The sequence below is a fragment of the Hemicordylus capensis genome, chromosome 4 (assembly GCF_027244095.1).
Source record: "Hemicordylus capensis ecotype Gifberg chromosome 4, rHemCap1.1.pri, whole genome shotgun sequence".
NCBI lineage: Eukaryota > Metazoa > Chordata > Lepidosauria > Squamata > Cordylidae > Hemicordylus > Hemicordylus capensis.
Window position 1 is genome coordinate 1979449 of NC_069660.1, and position 20504 is coordinate 1999952.

Sequence of the window (20504 nt, forward strand, 5' to 3'; positions counted from 1 at the left end):
CAGCCCTGTTTTGTTTTGTAGCCGAATTTTCCGAATCCGAATCGATTTGGATTTTTAAAAAGGGTCCCAGGGCAAAAAGAGTGGGTGGTGGTGGTAGTGTCCAATGGGTTGAAGCTATTTCAAAGGAATTAGGCAAAGGGCTGGTTTTTTGTGAATTTTTTTAGTTTACACATCTTTAAGAATTTTCCCATAGGGAATAATGGGGATTCCAGTAAATGTATCACTTCAAATCAAGAGGAAAGGGATGACCCAGAGCGGAGTGTGGTGGGTGGTAGTGCCCAATGGGGGCAAGGAAACTTCCAGAATTATCTCAAAAGAATTAGGAACATAGAAAACTGCCATATACTGAGTCAGACCATTGGTCTATCTAGCACAGTATTGTCTTCACAGACTGGCAGCGGCTTCTCCAAGGTTGCAGACAGGAATCTCTCTCAGCCCTATCTTGGAGAAGCCAGGGAGGGAACTTGAAACCTTCTGCTCTTCCCAGAGCAGCTTCATCCCCTGAGGGGAATATCTTGCAGTGCTCACACATCAAGTCTCCCATTCATATGCAACCAGGGCAGATCCTGCTTAGCTATGGAGACAAGTCATGCTCAGCCACAAGACCAGTTCTCCTCTCCATTGGGTAAAGCGCTAATCTTTTGTGAATTGTTGAAGTTTACGTGTCTTTTACTATTTCTCCCATAGGGAATAATGGAGGTTTCAGCAGCTCCATAATTCCACTTGGGGGGCACTGGGGTTTCCCAGAGTGAGGGGTTGTGTAGTGCACATACGGTGCCAACCACCTCCATACCCACAAGCCCTTAGGGTACTGGGTTTTGTGTTTCTGAGGTGTTCATTGTAGATTCTCTGGTAGCATATGAGATTTTCAGTGAAAAACAAGAATCCACTCTCATATGCTACCAGAGAATCTACACTCAGAACACCACAGAAACAGCAGAACCCAGCACCCCATGGGTTAGCAACCCTTCCCCTGGCCAATGTGCGGTCAGTAAAGAGCGGCAAGAAGCAAAAGAGCCAATGGGGAACAAGGAGGGAATTGTCAGCAGGTCAGCCCATGATTTAGGTCACCGATCAGAAGGCTGGAAGGGTGGGAAATTCAAAGAGATGTCAAACACAAAATGGAGACTGACTCAGAGATCACTACAAAATGGAGGTCTGAAACAACAAAACGTTTTGTAGCCGGAACAGGGGCGTTTTGTTTTGTATACAAAACTTTTGGATCTGGAAAATGGGTGTTTTGTTTTGTCTACAATACACCCAAAACAGGCTGTTTGGGGTACAAATAGTTTTGTATCCAAAACGTTTCACACATCCTTAGTACAAATGCATAGGCAGAGATCCTAAAACTTCTTGGTCTGAGCACCCTCCCCCTGGAAGTGGGTTTGCTGTACCCTTGCTCTCATTTCACAACTACCATATCCCCATCCAGGCCTTTTCATGATTTTACCAGTAATGAATGGCTCCTACCTTTTATAGCTTTCTTTTGTAATTTAAGGGCTAGAATGTTCTTTCTTTCATCCTTTCCAAATGGGAGCAGTTACCCAACTAAAACATCTAGCTCCTGATCACCGGATTCAATGCTATAGGTGCTGCCCTCTCTCCTCTTCACACACAGTCCACACAAGACCCACAGATACAGCACCGCTCAAGGTCTTCAGGATTTGAACTCCACATTGTTGGAAATTGCAATGATGGTGAGATGATTTCCAGCAGAAAATGAAGGGTTAACATCAGCTCTAGATTTGAAGGGGGATGGAGGTTCCCATGTAAATAGATTCGATGTAAACCTGTTTTTAGGCTAGCTAGGCACAGAGCCGCAGACCAAGACAAAGAGGTGGTTCCCATGATCAGCCGAAATCGTGCTAGAGGAGCCTAGCTTGATTTCAGCTGATCGTGGGAGCCGCTGGGCTCGCAGGAGAGCCCGGTTGCCTCCCAGTGGTAAATCAGCCAAAGTAACCCTCCCCTTACACCAGGTTTGCAGAGCAAGTGCTCTGCAAACCCGGTTTTAAAAATCATGAGTAGCCATGGTGTGGCTCCGTGGTGCTGAGGAGTAGACCCCCAGTGGGGAGGCAAAAGGCCTCCTCCCAGCTCCGGGGTCTCCCCAGTATGCCCTGCGCGCTTGTGTAGGGCATAATGGAGCTCCCGGGGGCCACGCGGCTGATCCGGCTGCCCAGGGCTCCTGCCCTTCTCGTCTGTTGGGAAAGCGGGCTTAGCCCACTCTCCCAGCTTACCTTCCCAAACCAGGTCTCACTGAAAGTGAGACCCTGCTCAAAGACTAACACAAAGACAAAGAGGTCATTCACACAATAAAGAACCGTGTTCTACCCAAGTTTGTGAGCTATGTCTGTGTTATAGAAACACCATTGTAGGGAATTTTGCTCTTTGGCCTGACCTATGCCTTACTTATGCTTGATGCGATCGATGCGGAAGGTAACATGTTCTTAGAAACAAGGACTAGGCCAGATATGGGTGGAGGGAGAACCACCCTGATAAGGCTTAAGACAAAAACCCACATAATATCCTTTAGGAGGAATGTTCCTGGAATGCACCTGATTCTGTTCGTTGCTGATAACAATAACTGGCCTGAGTCATGTTGTTTGGTCCACTGCATTAAAAAAACACTGAGGCAGGTCTCACAATCAGTGAGACCCGCTATTGCTGAGAAAGCAGGCTAAGCCCGCTCTCCCCGCAGACGATTCCGGCAGGAGCCCTGGGCGGCCAGATCGGTCGCCCACATGATTGCCAGCTCCGTGACAGAGCCAGTGGGGGCTGGGGGATTCGGGAGCCATGCGGCCCCCAGCAGCTTCAGTACACACCGGGCATACTGGGGAGAACCCCAGAGCTCAGAGGTGGCTTTCATTGTGAGTACCTGCAGTGTGGAGCCATGCCACGGCTACTCACAATCCGAAAGAACGGGATTGCGGAGTGCTCTCTCTGCAAACCCGGGCTAAGGGAAGGGCTAAAAAAGCAGGCTAGCCACTTCTAAGCCACTGGGCTAGCCTGCGAGCCCGGTGGTCTACATGATCAGCCAAAATCGGGTTAGGCTCTCCTAGCCCAATTTTGGCTGATGGTGAGAATAGCCCCACTATCTTGCCTCTGTCCAGGGCTGAGTTGTCTTAGAACTTCTCGTGCCCATATTTACATATGTCATCAATAAAGCTTTGCATTGCATTTGGACTCACAGTGCCACTGCTATGTCATTTCCAGGACCACATTCTGGCTGAGCAACAAACAGGATACATTTTACCCACCACATGTGCTCTGAATTTTCAGCTGTGTGGAAGCAAGGTAAGAGGAAAACCTGTGTAGAAATTATTGTGTGGAAGCAAGGTAGGGGGAGAAGCTGTGCAGGTTTTCCTCCTACCTTGCTTGCAGACAACCAAACATTTGGAGCACAGACAGCTCCCAAACCTGGGTAGAACACTGTTTTTTATTGGCCCCATTAGTATGTAATGGGAAACCAGAGTTGAAGGGGACTGAGATTGCATTTCTGGTACATCTAAACATGTGCAACCCCTTTTGGACACAAAAGCAACCCAAGGTTTCCCTCTTGAAACTCCAGTTTGAACTTTCTATTTGTAGTGAGTTTTACTGCTCCTACCTGAGGTTTTAAGGTGTCAGTGTTGTGTATGAACACTGGATTTCAGCCACACTGAACTTCCTCAACCTGGCTGTGATTGGCTGCTGGGGCTGATTCCTAGAATCAGGCTCTGTACTGGTAGACTGGAAAGTAGCAAATGTAGCACTGATTTTCAAAAAGGGATCCGGGGGGGGGGGTGTCCCAGGAAATTACAGGCCGGATAGCTTAATGTCTGTTCCAGGCAGATGGATGGAAAGCATTCTCAAGGATAAAATGTTAAGCACATAGAGGAACAGGCCCGGCTGGGGGACAACCAGCATGGCTTCTGCAAAGGTAAACCTTGCCTCACCAACCATTTGGAGTTCTTTGAGAGTGTCATCAGGTGTGTGGATCAAGGTGATCCAGTTGACATAGTATACCTGGACTTCCAAAAAGCTTGCGACAAAATTCACCATCAAAGACTCCTCAGAAAACTTAGCAGTCATGGGATAAGGAGAAAGATTCATGTGTGGATTACTAACTGGTTGAAGGACAGGAAACAGGGTAGTTATAAATGGACAGTTGTCTAAATGGAGGGAAGAAATAGGCGGGGTCCCCCAAGGTTCTGTACTGGGACTAGTGATCTTTAACTTGTTCATAAATGATCTAGAAGTTGAAGTAAGCAGCAAGGTGGCCAAACATGCAGATGGCAACAAACTCTTACGGGTAGCGAAATCCAAAACAGATTGTGGGGAGCTCCAAAAGGATATCTTCAGACTTGGTGAGTGAGCAACAAAATGGCAAATGTGGTTCAGTGTTGGCAAGTGTAAAGTGATGCATGTTGGGGCAACACCCCCCTTTTATTTATTTATTTATTTATTTATTTGGTTTATATACCGCCATTCTGAAAAAGATTCAGGGTGGATTATATCAGGCTCGGGGGGGTTACATATACACTGATGGGGCTGTTGTGGATGAGTAAGAGAGAGAGCTCTAGTGGTTCTGGTGGCAGCTCCTTGAAAGCATTGACTCACTGAAGCTATTCACACAAGCAGAAAATAGGGTGACCCCTGCATATAGCTGTAGCCCTATTTCAAGCCTCACAGCAAACACTCATGCATGTAAAAAAGCACGCCAGGTGACAGGTCTCCACAGACACCCTTTTCCTTCCCTTTTCCCAGTGGAAAGGCTTTCCCAAAGACGGAGGGGAAAATGAACTGGAATCGCAGAATCAGACTCCACTTCTGAGAGCCGATCTCCACCCTGATAGAGGTGGCTCTTCTGTCCGTGTGTGCCAGACCGGTTGCTTTTAGTAAGTGCCAGCACCAGCCATTCTTTCTCCCTGTGATGAGGAAGCAGGGTAGTGGCCACAAATCAACAATTGGTAATGGCATGCTGGCCTCTCAGAGGCCAAATGCGCAGGCACGGCGGTGTCCAAAATGGCCGCTGTGCCAAAGTTAAAACCTGCTGAACAAGCTGGAGGGGGTGAGAACAGAGGCTGGCGGGGGGAGGGGGACCACCATGGACCCCCCCCCCGCCTCCCCAAGGAACTCCCCCAAAGAGGAGAAGGAAAAAAATATTTTTCCCTTCTAAAATATAATAGAAAAAATTTGTGAACCCCCCTGGACCGAACTGAGCCAGCGGGGGTTCGAGGGGGTGCCAGACCGAACTGGCCTAGTCTGGTTCAAGTCCGGTCTGGACTCGAACTGAACTGGGCCAGCCGGTACCATGCACATCCCTATTTGGTATTAAAATAATAGGGGAAATACCCTTTGGAGCCTTGAAATCCCATGGCTTTAGGCAGTTTCTCTAGGGCCATAGGCAGGTGAGAGAGGGAACAGTCAAATTTTATATTTGAGTCTTTGACTGTGGAACAAAACAGTTTTCCACCCGGAGTGATCAATTCAACATCCAGCCTCTCTTACCAGTTCTCTGAGGATTGATATGCCATCATATCCATGACTATTGTGAGCAAGCAGGGTACAGTTCTTAAAATTTATGTTTCTAGTGACTATCTGAACAGAGTCTGCAAGGCACGACTCACCATGAAATTCCCAGCATTGTCCAGCAAAGCTCCATGATTTCTTTTTCTTGTTAAATGCTCAAATTCCCACCACTGTTTCAGCTTGAAAAGCCTTTGTGACAGCAGAAGCAATATGGCATCTGAATGAAAACTCCTGACTCAATCAGCTGTCTGGGTTTTCCCAACCGTTTGGTCTTATCACCTTCCACCGGCTAGATGGAGGTTGGTATGTGTGTGGGGCTTGATTATCCTTCCAGAGGTGGGAGTCCAGGGGGCCTTCGGACCCTAAAAAGCCTGGAAAACCCTGGATGAACATCTGGAGAGACCTTTCTGCTATCATCGGACTGAACAGGAAGAGGCATTTACGCCTAGTCACAGACGACCTGCTCTAATTCTTATCTTTCCTAATAAATCTCTGAGATGTCCATGGCCGTGAGTTTGGCAGATCTACGGCTTTTTTATCGACAGTTCTTGCTTATTTCCTGCTATCTTTATTTTGCTGGAGATTTCAGCATTCCAATGCCAACAGCTTCCAGTTTTGCCTCGAAGAATTTTTTCAAATGTCTGATACTCCAGCAATTAATTATTTCATACTTTAATCTTGAACTCTAAACTATTTATAGCTTTTGTCAGAGATCATTATGGGTTTTTTGTTTGGTTTTTCCATATTAAACTCTTTGTGAAAGCCCCCTCCACCTCGAACTTCTCGGCAGATAAGAACTTGCAATGGAGAATTGGAATGGAGAAGAGGATAGACTTGGAGAGAAGAATGGCTTCTTTTTTCTCTCTCTCATTTGATTTCATTTTTTTTTCATTTTATTGTTTTGCAAAGCCACAAGTCTAACCAGGATACATATGTCTTACAAAGACCTGCGTGGAAAAATTCTGCTTACCTGCTTGCTAGGAGGATTCGACTCTAGAAGATTTTGCTTTGAACTAATAGTTCCATTTACAATTCCTTCTCTTTGCACAGCTGACAAAGTGTTTTAAGGCTTAACAATCATCTTTTTGCCATTAATTATCTAAGCTCTGACTGGGGAAATGAAAGTGTTGGGGAAAGGTTCTACCTCTTTTATGTCGAGACCCTGACTTTATCTTGAAGAATTCCCATATATATTACTTGGTTGAGCTGGAGCGGTGAAGATTTATTATTCCTCATTCCTCTCATTCCTCACTGCTTTCACTTTTACTGAATGTTGATCTTGCTAAAGACAGGCTGGGCTAACTGGTATGGGGAGAGACTATTAAGATGTGTTTCACTTTGAAATAAATTCAGAAGATTCTATCAGAATGGACCTGAAATCTTTAATTTTATTTGAAAGTTTACTTGCTTCAGTTGCTTACCTTGTGTGGGTGTATTAATATAAGAGCCCCTGGTGGCGCAGTGGTAAAACTGCCGCCCTGTAACCAGAAGGTTACAAGTTCGATCCTGACCAGGGGCTCAAGGTTGACTCAGCCTTCCACCCTTCCGAAGTCGGTAAAATGAGTACCCAGAATGTTGGGGGGCAATATGCTAAATCATTGTAAACCGCTTAGAGAGCTCCGGCTATAGAGCGGTATATAAATGTAAGTGCTATTGCTATTGCTATTGCTATTTGGCTTTGGGAACTACAACAATGGTGAGGTTCTACGTGGATTGATCTCAATTGGAGTGATTTCTCTTTGAAGAAACTTGATAACCGTTTGTCTCAGCCACAGAAGTTATAGTTCCAGCTTGCTTAGTCTCTCCCCTATGAGAGAATGTCCTTGGCACATTGGGACGAAAAACCGCAACTTCAAGTATATGCTGATGGGATCCGAGCTCTCGGTGATGGACCAGGAGAGGGTTCTTGGGGTTGTGGTTGACAGCTCGTTGAAAGTGTCGACTCAATGTGCGGCAGCTGTGAAAAAGGCAAATTCCATGCTAGGGATCATTAGAAAGGGGATTGAAAATAAAACAGCTATCATTATAATGCCCTTATACAAAACTATGGTGCGACCACACTTGGAGTACTGCGTACAATTCTGGTCACCACATCTTTAAAAGGTCATTGTTGAACTGGAGAAGGTACAGAAGAGGGCAACCAAGATGATCAGGGGCCTAGAGCACCTTTCTTATGAGGCAAGACTACAACACCTGGGGCTTTTTGGTTAGAAAAAAGACAACTGCGGGGAGACATGATAGAGGTCTATAAAATCATGCATGGCGTGGAGAAAGTGGAGATAGAGAGATTCTTTTCCCTCTCACACAACACTAGAACCAGGGGTCACTCCATGAAATTGATTGCCAGGAGGTCTAGGACCAACAAACGGAAGTACTTTTTCACACAATGCGTGATCCATTTGTGGAACTCTCGGCCACAGGATGTGGTGACAGCCAACAACCTGGATGGCTTTAAGAGGGGTTTGGATGACTTCATGGAGGAGAGGTCTATCAATGGCTACTAGTGGGAGGGCTGTGGGCCACCTCCAGCCTCAAGGGCAGGGTGCCTCTGAGTACCAGTTTCAGGGGAGTAATGGCAGGAGAGTGGGCACGCCCTCAACTCCTGCCTGTGGCTTCCAGCGGCATCTGGTGGGCCACTGTGCGAAACAGGATGCTGGACTAGATGGGCCTTGGGCCTGATCCAGCAGGGCTGTTCTTATGTTCTTCTTATGTTCATTGTTTCTAAGATTTCAAATTAATGCTTTGTGGTGTGAGTGGGAAGATTCTCAAAGCCTCAAAGGTCTTAATGTTGGCTTCTACCTTTTTTCTATGATGTTTCTCTAGGTCTAGGTCTATCTACCTATCTAAAGGTTCTAACTTTGAGTATAAATACATATTATACCTCTTTCATTGGCTCTTCAATATATTCCCTGTGCTTAATATTTTCTACATCAAATATTATTTAGGGAGTTCCACATAGGGTTTAATACCGAAATAACCTCAATATTCAAAGTCTTAAACTAAAGAATTAATACATATCATCAGAAAAGAAACTGAATTATATGTGATCATTTGGGGTACTTTAGGATTGTAATTTTGAGTATAGCTTAATATTAAGCCTTATTACTTAGTCTTTCAAGGTATTCCCTGTGTTAACTGCCTTTCTTATTTCAACCATCAATATTTAGGGAGTTCTAAATAAGGTCTAAGTTGGGTAATAATCTATTATTATTATTATTAATTCGATTTCTATACCGCCCTTCCAAAAATGGCTCAGGGCGGTTATCTAAACAGGAACGTGGCATTATGAATCCGATGGTTTTTAAGACCTAAGGCAATGTCACATATATGCTTTGGGTTCTCTTGTTTTCTTCTTTTCTAAGGAAGAAATGAGAATGCATTGGGATTGGAGGATTTGGGGATGAACTGAGAATATTCTTGCAAACTTAATTCTTAGAAGCAAATTGATGTAATAGCACAAATATTTTTAAACATATGGAACAAGATTACTGGCTATACTCTATTATATGGCATTATAGTTCTGAAAGGATACAAATGACAAGCAGCTGAAGATTATGCTGTTTCTCTTTTTAGCTCCAGTTCATTATTCCCTCTTTCCTCCCCTATGGGCTTGTTTATTATCCGTTATGAATACTTTATAATAACACTTTGAGAAGCTTAGCTGGATGCAAACAATTGGAAGTAAACTGCGAAGGATTGGATATATGTACAGAGGGGATATTTCACTGCTATAGTTCGATAACTATGCCACCAGCTGTAGGTTATAAAGATCAGTCAAGGCTGAATTTAGTCTCCTTCCATTTATCTCTCTGGCTTAGCTGTTTGTTTTTCATTACATGTGGAGGGGAACTGTTAGAGGTTTAGCTGATCTTTGTTAATTATTTTACTATGGTTTTTGAATACCAGTCTGCAACAAGAGGGGATATTTATATGTTGGTGGACATGTGGCCTTGTATTTACAACACGCATACTACTTTTGTCATGGCAGAATTCATACTCACAATTCTTGTTTTCTTCTCCATTGAATATTCTCTTTGGAAATCGTTTTGTATATACAGTTGTCTAATAATTAATTGAATTCAGGGGGAGTGTTCCATGAGAGTTTTAAATTCTATCCTCTCTGACAATTAGATTTATAGATGAGCCCATAGACACCAATAGGTTTTTTCCGTACTGCTGTTTTTTGAACTTACCATGGATTCTACAGGAGGTAGCTAAATTGTCTGTGGAGGAGAGAGCCAGTATGAAGGGACTGGTGTGATTTAGGGCATGGTTTGAGTGCAGAGAAATGCATAAGCAATTTATGTTTGGCTTGATAGAGCTTCCCTTATTGTACTGAAATTATAATAATATAAACGGCATTGAAGTACATTTAAAATTACACACCAGGACATATTTGAGACATATATTTGAGGTACATTTAAAAATACACATCTATTTTTGAGCTCTTACTAGTGGGATTGAATTCATCAATTCGATCTAGATCTCTTCATTTGTTATTTATAATATTGAAACTCAGTTGGAAGAGAATTGCATAGCATTTTGCTGGTGAAGTCTGCTGGTGAGGTTTTTCAAGATTTTTCAGAATTTTCCGTTATTTAGCATTGGAGAGTAATACATAACAAAACATATTTTATTATATATATACATTATGAGATTCAGTTAACTTACTTAATGAAGTGTTTGAATAAACTTCTTTTCTTCTTATTATTTATATAGGTTTCAAATCAGATGCAGGATGAAATTGGAGTGAGAGAATTTATACTCTCTTTCCTCTAGAATACAGAATTTAACCAACAATACTTAACAACATTTCTTGAGTTTGTGGTGTGGAGCTCACACCACAGTGTATTATTGGGGATGTCTGCCTCTGCACTTGAATTATTTGCATTATTTCTATTTTGTACGTTATAGTTGGGTTGGTTCCCTCCTCCTTAGATTACCTGACAGTAGGATGATCAACCAGGTTGCGGCTGTTTGCCCCCCCCCCCTTTTTTTTTCCTTTAGGGTTAGGGTTCAAGGTTCTTTCATTGATAGCTACTGATACCCAGTTAAGGACTTTCCTTCAATTCTATTGTATTCTTCTTCTGTCTTGGTTTTGATGGATAAGACTTTATATGTTAACTTGTTTGCTTTTGTTGGAGTCTCAGAGACGTAACCTTTCTGTTTCCACTTATAACACTAATAAAAGCATTTTTTAAAAAAAGAAAAAGCCTTTGTGCAAATCAGCTTAGGGATATGTTCACCCATTTGCCACAATCATAAGAGACATATTCCACAGATATTTCCGGGTACTTAATTTTCCCGATGTAGGGCGCAGGTTCTTCAAAGTTCTTAGCATAATTGCAGCACACTCTGCACTGCTTGCCCCCAGCACTTCTCCTTTGTTTCTTAGTCCGTGTTACAATAATGCTCACACTTACCAGAGAGTTCTCTCAGAACACATCCCACTTTTCCCTCTGGAGCAAGCTTCTTGTCTCTGTCTAAGCAGACACAGGATAGGAACATAGGACGCTGTCATATACTGAGTCAGGCCATTGGTCCATCTAGCTCAGAATTGTCTACACAGACTGGCAGCAGCTTCTCCAACATTGCAGGCAGGAATCTCTCTCAGCCTTGTCTCAGAGATACCAGGGAGGGAACTTGGAACCTAGATGCTCTTCCCACAGAAACACCATTCATTAAGGGGAATGTCTTACAGTTCTCACCTGTCTAGTCTCCCATTCATTTGCAACCAGGGCAGACCTTGCTTAGCTAAGGGGACAAGTCCTGCTTGCTACCGCAAGACCAGCTCTCCTCCGGGATCTACATTGTAGTTTGCATGTGGAGCATCTAACTATCTGGCCCACTTTCTGCATGCACATCATGCTCAAACAGCAGCAGCAAGTGAACATGCAGTCATGGGCATGTGTATAGGGCATGTTAAAGACTTCACAAAAGCTTCTACTCCCAAATAGACCCTTTATATTCTTGAGCCCATAATAGGACTTGCCATGAAGAAACAAAACAGGTTTGAGTGTATTGCAGCTCAGGACCTTTAAAAATTCCCCAGCCTTCTCTATCCCAGTGAACTACGGGCAGATTGATGATCTGTAACTGACATTCAACAGCGGCTATATCAGAAAGAGAAACCTGTTTTCCCTCCGTCCAGCCAAGATCACTCTGCAATTTCTTGGTGGCTGCTATTATTTCTGAGGTAGTAGGACCTCAGGTCAAGGTAACCATGCATCCATGCATCCACCATCTTGAACTGGGGTGGATGACATCATCACAAACTATTCCGCTGAGCTGTCCCTCCCTATCTGTCCCTAGAGCTGTAGCAAATTTGGTTCAAATCAGTTAGGCAGTTAGCTAAACTAGTCTAACATGCCAAAGAATAACTCACACCTCAGAGTTTGTTGGTGATTTCATTCACATTGATGATGCCTGGACATTCAACCCATTATGTTAAAAGAAACATTGTTTTCAGCCAGGTTCAGGTGAAGATTAAAGGTCTCTTTCCCAGAGAGGACATTTTCTGTGCTACCAGTAGGATTAAAAGACAGAAGGCAAAAAGCAAAGGCAAAGAGTGCTCTGATTGGCTCTCAGACAGCCCTATTAAGCTATTCCCTATACATGGATGCTGAATAGACTATACTAGCTGTTCTCTGATCAGCATGGTTTCCAGTTCATCTAGTAATATGCACCAGGGGTGCAGTCGAGCTGGGACGGGGCAGGATGGCAATTTGGTACTTCTCCCGTTGCTGGGATGCCGTTGGGCAGCAGCGGGCAGCAGGGAAGCTGCACCAAAAAAAAATTAGGGTGTGGGATGAGGTCTAAGAAACATCCAGGTATGTGACATTTGGTGGGAGGCAGGTTTCAATCTGATGTGCGGGCTAGAAATGAACACAAGGAGCAGGCAGAAGTGGCACTTAAGGCATCTAACATTTTTTATGTATGCAACCACAGCGGCTAGAGTAGTATATGCACAGAAATGGAAAGATAATCAAATGTCCTCAAAAGAAGATTGCTTGATAAAAAATTTGGAATACGCTGAGATGGCAAAATTTACAGCACTCATAAGGGATGAAAATTTGGAATGTCTCAAAGAAGATTGGGAGTCATGCTTACTTTACTTAAAGAACTATTTTTCCAATATGGACCTTTCAGTAGGGTTTGAAATTTAGTAACAACAGCTGGTTGGGTAAGGTAAAATCGAGTTTGCAATGTGGAGTATATGTGTTTTGAATTATTATAGCAATGGTAGATTTGTAGAGCTAATATGAACCGCGCAATAATTACTTAAATAAATGTAATGTGACCATTAAGATATTGTAAAAAACAAAAAAAAATTTAAAAGGGAAAAAAGAAAGAAAGAAATGTACACAAGGAGCAGACAGAAGTGGAAGACCTCAGGACAAGGCTAGGAAAGGAAACGTAGAGCCGTGGTTGGCAGGCTCACCTCTCCGTGAGAAATACCAGGCAGGGGGAGCTGTGCTGGTGACCAACCTGTCAAATCCACTTTCAGATGAAGTAGGACAAGCAGGGGCATAGCCAAAATTGGGCGACTGGGTTCAAAGAACCTGGGCCGCCGCCCCTCAGGGGCCACACCTCATGGCCCCGACATGCCCCCCACGTCTGAAGTCAGACTCAGGGGGGTGCTGGTTTAGCTCCCGAGCGGGCCCGCACGGCCCTGTTCGGGAGTTAATAGGCCAGCACTGCATGTTGACAGCAGAGAGCAGGTTCACCCTGTTAATAAGCACCTTGCAACAATGCTGCCATTAGCTGATATGCACCAGAGGCTGGCCGATGCCAGCCTGAAGAAGACCCCCAAGATGATGGCAGTAGCACAGCTTACCACCACACCCCAAACTGGGTGTAAGGCATCACCTGCTGCCTACGCAAGTGTGTTCTCCTGACCCTAACCTCTCTGATCAGCTGTTGACCAGCGCGGAAGCAACCACACTCCTCCCACTAGCAGGAAAGCCCAGGCAGGTCTGCACAAGCAAGAACCTTACCCTGGGGCAGATGTCTGAGATCAGGTTCACCCAAAAAAACCCCAGCTAACACTGCTTGAAGCAGTCGGGCCTCCGCGACAGGCTAAGCAGGGATTACAATCGTTGAATTCCTGCTGGCACCATTCCGCCCCGTAGCCCTAATGACCAAGAGGGGTATGGGGAGTGGAGTTGGCTGATTTAGGGGCTTCTCCTCTTCCAGCTTTATTTACGCCTCTGTGACCCCTCCACAAAAGAAAGTACTCAAGCACTCTTTGGGATTGCTCACACTCTGCTTATACCTTTCATTGGTCACTCTCTGTCCCCCCCCCCCCTGCAGCCAAAATTTAGGTACAGCCCCTTTCCTATCATCGTGCACCTCTGAATACCATGGTGTAGCTCACCTTACCTGAATCTCTATGCCAAATCTTTAAAAGCTGTTGCTCCTGAGAGCTGGCTAACTGCCACAGCAATGGGAATAGGCTGACCCTGAAAAACACCCTGCTATACAAGAAATTCTTCTTTCCACAGCAGCAGAAGCAGGTGAAGGCAGCCCATCCAAAGGAGTGCCAGCACTCCATGACATGCCTCAGGGGCAGGGTGTATAGGACATCAGTCTAGCAGCCTCCCAATGTGAGACAGACACAGTCTCCCTCCAAGGGCCGAAAAGATACGTGGCAGGCCGATGTTACCTGCTTAATCAAGAACGGTGCTAAGCACTGGAGGCGCTGAGAATGAATGCCCCTTAATATCCACCCCCTACCCCCATTCAGGCAATGGGAGGCATAGATGATCTAATCTTGAAGTGTCTGATCTCTGTAGGTTGCTGACCTGCTTCCCACCCCTCATCAATACCTTCCGTCCAACCATCCAGTTTATGTTGGGTCCAGACGGAATTACAGGGACAGTGGACATAATGTCCCCCCCCCGTGTTTGCATATTGTGCTCCTATAAAGCAACATTTATTAAAAGGGAAGAAGCCCTAGTGATGCTTAGCTTAAAAGCAAGGACTCCATCATAAAGGCATGAACATCCATTACAAAATGGATGTGGTCCTTTTATTACTTATCACTTCATAGGACACCAAGCTGGGTCCACATGCTTCCAGTCTTTTCAGCTCCTTATCCTAAGTGAATTTTATCCAATTAATCGCTGGGCGAATACCAAACTAAGCTCTGATTTATGGAAATGCATTAATGTAGGGATGTGAGCCTCCTCTCGTGCTATGCGACAGGCAGTTTAAAGAAAGGATGCAATATATCAACTGGACCAACCTTGGTGTAAGGTAACCCTCTATGTCCATCCCAGTTTCTAAGCTAACTGCCTGGGGAGTCCCCGCACAGGGTGGAAAATCGCATTCATGTACCGGGTCACCTGAGCTGAATGGTGTAAGCTGCCCCAGCGCACCTGGATCCCATACTCAGGGATCTGGGGGAAGCCCGTGGGGGCGTGGGCCCATGGCACCAGAAAACCAGGGGATACTTGCCCAACCGGATGCGCCGGAGATGAAGCCATCCCCTCAATTGCCTATGTTAAGGCATGGGCCCATCTGCACCACCAGTGGGTCCATCGTTATTGTTGTGGGTCCAGGCTCTCGAAAGGCCACCCCCACCTCCGACCCAATGTCTTGAGCCAGTTTTCTGCTACATGCTTCAGAGCATACTGCAGGGGCACTGAGAGCAGAGAGAGTGAGTAAGGGGCTCCCTCTCATTCTACCTGACTCTCCTCTATGACCTCTGATATTTCTCCAGGTCTTTCCAGGTGTGTCACACCCCCTCCTGTCCTCCTAGAGAGCCCATGGAAACCTCTCTCTCTCCCTCTCTCCCTACCTGTTCCCTGTGTAGTTCTTTAGATTAGGATTAGCCTTTCCCATCCCAAATGGACTTCACCCCCAAATGCTTGGAATTTAATTCTACAGCGATCCCCACGTGTTTTCTCCAAATATATGCAGTCACTGAACTGAGCCAGCTGCCCTGTAACTGGAGCGTGTGCTCTGCCTTCGCTCGGCTGGTTACTACTGGGGGTAAAACCACAACCCCGGTCAGCCAGCTGCCAGCCCAGACCCTGCCCTCTTGCCATTTGACACTAACCACAGTTGTAGTTCCAAGCATGGAAACTGCCCCCTGTGGAGTCCGGCCCACCAGCCCCCTCTTGTCTGTACAGACTGGCCCTGCTATGCCTTTAGAGTGGCCACGCGACTTGTCCCGATCACTCATTAACCTTCCTCTTCCATTCTGAAGCCTCCGAGGTAAGAATGCCTTTTTTCCCCTGAAACCATTATACTTTGGTTTCCAGCTCGCAAAAAATTTTTGTCCCCTCCTTAAGCTAACTTCCTCATAGAAACAGAGGAATCTGCCACATACTGAGTCAGACCATTGGTCTATCAAGTTCAGTATTGCTTTCACAGACGGGCAGCAGCTTCCGCTAAGTTGCAGGCGGCACTCCTCTCACCCCTATCTTGGAGATGCTGCCAGGGCAGGAACCTGGAACTTGCATGCTCCCCCCAGAGCGGCTCCATCCCCCAGAGGGGGAACAGCCTACCGTGCCCATCCTTCTAGTCTCTCACCCATATGCAACCAGGGCAAGCCCCACCCAATTAGCTGTAGCCAGAGGCACAAAACTGTGAGGCAAAGAGTGGAAAATCCTTCTGTCACTGCCTGACCGGCAGCCTCACTTGCAAATGCAAACCAGGGTACACCCTGCTTAGCAAAAGGCTGCAATGCACGCCAGCTCCCTCAGGGCCAGCTATCCTTCTGCACTTATCTTTCCTCTGACCCAGGGCACCCCCGGGCAGAGTGTGGGATGATGTATTGCTGCACAACCACCCTGCAAGGCAGGCCACTTGTCGAGTATTGGGAACAGCCATTGCAAACTCTGATACAACACTTACTCAACACACTCGCAGTTTACATTGCACACCACTGACAATAACCCAAGCCAAGTTCTTCCACTTGACTCTTCAGAGCCAGCAAGTGGCCTCTGCTGCAAAATCAGGCCCAAAGAGACTTTGGTAAAGGTCTTCCCTTTGGAAACCTACTGCCGCATGGAACACGAGCCCAGAAGCCTCTAAGGCTCAGTGGTAGTGTTTTAAGGCCAAAGCCCCCAGTTTGGCCCTGGCCAGCCCCCCTGCCACTGGAGGCTCTCCCCTTTAGTGGGCCCCCATGGCCTGCAAACAACTGGGCCAAAGCCCCAAACCTAGGCAGCGGTGTGCCAATCAAAGGAACTTCCTCGGATCTCTGCTGGCACCACCGCTGCTGAGCCACCACCTCCTCCATGCTGCTGACAATCCTGCAGGCAGGCGCGCTATCACGTCAAAGGCCGCCCGGTAACCGGAGGAGCCGCACGATCCAGCTCCTCTCTGGATGAAAGCAAACGCTCGACTGAATGTTCGGGGTGGGGAGCTGCTGGAGCAGCCATGCTAGCCCTGCCCCCATCAAGGTCCCTGGACAATACGGCATCTTCTAGGGCCTGTGCTAGGGGTGGGGCTGGCACAAATCACAAATCACCCTCCCTACCACACAAGGCCTTGGGAGGGGCATTCATTCTTTCTAAAACCAAGCAAATCTGAGAAGATTTCTGCGAACCACATGCTTTTAAGCCAAAGTGAATGATGCATCTTCATGGGCCATTTAGCTGCCCTACAATGACATCATGAGCCTTCAGGGATCTCTCCCCATAATCTGTTTAGCAGGGCACCTCTGGAATGGCCACTTCTCGGGGAAATAGGGAAGCTTGCAAGTAACAAGATATTTGCTGGCTCTCTTTGTATTTTGTTTATGGTCTATCCTTGGAATCAAGCTCTCAGGCAAAGACTGAACCCACTCCCTCCCTCCAGATGAATTTGGAGCTGCATCCATGTGAGTATCTGGAAAGGAGAAGAGGCTTTCATAGAGATGGGCTGTCAAGGACAGACTGAAACCCGAGGCCGAGACAGAAGGGTTGCTGCCCATCTCTCACTTGGTCCGGCATTTCCAGCATCTGCTGACCAAGTGTCACCAGTGCCAGGAAGGGAGCGTCCCCTGCCCTTACCTCCCGGAAGGAGCTGGCATTGCTGTCCACGGCTAGTCTTGCAACAGCGCTCCTCCCTTGGGCAGCTGGCGATGATAGAGCAGACGTGCCCACAAATCACGTTGCTGCTATGAAGTGGCGTGGGACATTCTGCACCCTGGACTGCAGCCACAAGACGGAGGGGGCACATTCAAGAGCCCTTCTTCTTCACTGCTGCGGGAAAGGCACATCGTTCCAGCTGTTCTCCACATGGCCACTATCAGGCTTTTGGCAATTCGGAGGCATTGACTGCCAAGAACCCAGAAAGGCATGTACAGATGACCTTGTTCAGTCGCCAGCATATTCTTTCCAACACTCATTGCCTCAAGGGGTCAACGAGCACGAAATGTCTTCCCAAGTTTCCCATGGTGACCTTGAGGGCCAAACTGCTTCTGCTGATAAATGTGTGTGTGTTGGGGGGGGGGCATTGGCTTACCCCAATCTCGATTGCCCCTTCCTCATATGTTCTTTAAGCTTAGGCTTCTTCTTATTTAGGCAAAAGGGATCCAAAGCTGGCATGGATCTTTGGACATTTTTCTCTGTCGTGAAAGAAACATAGGGAGTGTTTCGGCTCCATAAGGGTGTCACACCTTCCCCATGTCCAGACCTGAGGCCCATCTCCTAGATCAGAGGGCTGCAACCCACCAATCCCGCGTTCCATGAGACTCTTTGAGGACCTACATGTGACTCTTTGCTCTGATGGCTGATAGGAAGCAAAAAAGTCATTGGGATTGTTTGAATACCTTCAAGTATTTTCAATTCAGCTGTGGCTCATTCTAACAAACTGGGGAGGGAGCACCCCAAGAAGTGCAGCTCCCCTAGTCCCGAAAGTCCAATTGCCCCTGTTTCTCCCACCCCATGTGCAGAAGAGCCATGCTGCCTGCAGGCTGGTCATTCATGTGTGGTCCTGCACATCTCCACCTGGTGAACAGCCAGCCTGCAGGCAGCATGGCTCTCATTAACACAGAAGTGGGGTAGGGCAGGCAGGGTTGGGATAAACAGGTGAAATTGGGCTGCCAGGAACCCGAAGTAGTTGCACCTCTCTTGGCGCCCCTGCCCTACTCGTTACTACTACTGGTCCTCGTTAGGAGGAGCCGTGGCTGTTGTACTGCATGGACTTCTTTCCCCTTCTCAAGGCACTGCTATATCTGCACAGGGTGACAGAGTCAGGTTCCTCCCTGCACAGCCACTAGCCAGCCAGAGGTGCTGAGAGGCTGGTTAAAGAACCACCAGGGAGGAAAGTGAGAGGGGGCTGGTTCAGAGGATGCTTTCTCCGCCCAGTTCGCCACGTGAAATAAGGACAAGCACATGCGGTGAGCATGCAGTTCCTCCCAGCACCCCTCCACCGGTGTGCAGAGGTGCCTTATCGTGGCTGGTGGGCTGGGGGGACCCACAAGTATTGCCCAAGTGGGCTCCGAGAGAGAATAAGTCCTGCTGCTTTGAGAAGGAGGCAGCTGGGAAATGGGCTGCTAGGATGATTGGCTGCTTGTTTTTTCTAACACGAACTAAGTAAGCAACTGAAGGATAGGAATCACCCCTCTGGGCTCCTTGGAGGAAGAGCGGGATATAAATGTAAAAATAAATAGATAGATAGATAGATAGATAGATAGATAGATAGATAGATAGATAGGAATTCTGCCTCCTGATTGAAATGGAAATCACCGCATACCTACCAAAGACTGAGAAAATCTCTAAAGAAGTCCAAGGGCAGAACTCACATCTAACGATCTTGGAACACAAAATAATACTATCTATAGACATAATAAATTTGACCCCGCTCCCCAGTTTCTCTAAAGGAATCCTACACTCTCATCCAGACCGCCTTCAGATGTCATGCCAAACCAGTGGTGAACTCACCTCCTGTTTACCCCCCGTAATGTTCAAATTATCGTAACCGCAGTTCCCCAACGCAACCGCTATTCCCATTTTGCCCTCAAACTTGGAACTGAACCCTCGGTTTGTAGTGACTTCCGCTTTCCCAACGGAGGGTCTGTTCCTTCCTCTGTTTCATCCAGAGTGGTATTTCATCCCTAACCGGAAGCAAGGGAGGAAGCCCCTCCTGCGGGCTGCAGGCCATTGGCAAAGGCAAGCTTTCCTTCCAGGATGGGAGAAAGCCCACACGTCCAGGCCTCTTCACTTTGCCGGCTCCCAGACTTCAGAATGTGATTGTCTGGGAGTCACGAGGGGTATGGAGGCAAACAGACCCGTGGTTTGCTGTTGTGTCCAAAGAAGGCTGCAGTTTTTGGACCCAAATGTTTCCAGGGAGAGCAAGCAGAAGATCTTTGCACTGCTTTACATCCTCTGCAAAGGGCTGCCTTTGCTCTATCTCATCCTCCTTCCTGCCCCCAAAAATGGCTGTGGGCAGATCAGCAGTCTTTCTCCAAGTGTCCACTCAGTGCACGGCAGACGGGTGAAAGGTCAATTCCATGTGAGGGATCATTAGGAAGGGGACTGAAAATTAAAGTCTTCTCATGCCTTTGTACACATCTGCACATCTCAACCTGATGAGCTGTGTGGGAGTACTGCGTGCCACATTTGGAGTACTGCGTGCCGTTCTGGTGACCATTATCTTAAGAAGGACATTGTAGAACTGGAAAAGAGGGCCAGCAAGATGATGAGGGGCCTACAGCACCTTCCTTATGAGGCAAGGCTACAGCATCTGGGGCTTCTTAATTTGGAAAAGAGGAGACTACACGGAGACATGATGGAGGAGTATAAAATTATGCAGGGAGTAGAGAGAGTGGAGAGGGAGAATTTTTTCTTCCTCACAACACTAGAACCAGGGTTCATCCCATGAAACATAGGGTTGGGATATTTCGAACTGACAAAAGGAAGCAATTTTTCACACAGCACATAATCCAGGCAATTTTGGAAGACAGGTTATTTAGATCCTTTCCAGACTGGCTTCCAGGTGGGCTATGGGGTTGAGACTGCCTTGGTCGGCCTGATGGATGATCTCCAACTGGCGACAGACAC